A 963-nucleotide genomic window follows, 5' to 3' on the forward strand; every position below is an offset into this window, starting at 1 on the left:
ATCAATTGAAGATCTAACAGCGCTGTACCGAGCTGCTAAAGTCCGATTTGACGAGGATCCCACATTTCGACTCCACTCTCATCAAGAGGTGGTGAATTTGCAAAAGGGCGAGCCATGGGAACTATCAGTATGGAAGCAGTTGTGTGCTTTATCATGCCAAATGTATCAAACAATTTACCAGCGTCTTGGAATCGACCCTCGCCTGAAAACACAGGGAGAATCGTTCTATAACCCTTTTCTTCCTGAATTAGTCAAAGAACTCGAGTCGAAGAACCTTCTCACCGACCAGTAGGAACTAGAGAGACAGAGCCAATATTCTATAGAGAAGGATCCAAAGTGATGTTCGTGCCCAACTTCGATGTCCCTCTGATCATCCAAAAGAAAGACGGAGGGTTTGGCTATGATTCTACCGATTTGATGGCACTCAAGTACCGCACTCTTGTCACCAAAGCCGACTGGATCATTTACGTCGTGGACTCCGGGCAGTCGCTCCACTTCCAGCAGCTGTTCGAGGCTGGGCGAAAAGCTGGCTGGGCACAGAAGACTCGCCTGGACCACGTTGCGTTCGGCCTGGTGCAAGGAAAGGACAAGAAGAAGTTCAAAACCCGGTCAGGGAAGAATGTCCGATTGACGGATCTCCTGGACGAGGCCTGTGAACGAGCGACCGCGATTTTGAGGCAGCGCGTGGAGAGCGGGCTGAGCAATCTCTCGGAGGAGGAGGCAATCGTCCAGACAGCCACCCAGCTGGGAATTGGGGGCGTGAAGTACTTTGATCTTCGCCAGAATCGATTGTCCGATTATGTTTTCAGCTTCGATCGGATGCTTTCGCCGGAGGGAGACACGAATGTCTACTTGCAATACACGCACGCGCGGTGTATGTCCATTCTGCGCAAAGCGAACATGGATCTAAACGGATTTAGAGAGTGTGGAAACATTTCTTTGTCGCATCGTTCCGAGTGGAGC

General features: G+C 50.6%; 1 protein-coding gene across 1 annotated transcript in view; it reads right to left on the bottom strand.

Moving 5' to 3' along the window:
- GSBLH_T00002242001 (uncharacterized protein) overlaps nt 1-963 on the bottom strand; it is a gene marked incomplete at its 3' end in the record, with an annotated part of 4,584 nt that overhangs the window by 3,242 nt on the left and 379 nt on the right. The window lies entirely within an intron of this gene.

The sequence above is a fragment of the Blastocystis hominis genome (assembly GCF_000151665.1).
Source record: "Blastocystis hominis, Singapore isolate B (sub-type 7) whole genome shotgun sequence assembly, scaffold_18".
NCBI lineage: Eukaryota > Bigyra > Opalinata > Blastocystidae > Blastocystis > Blastocystis hominis.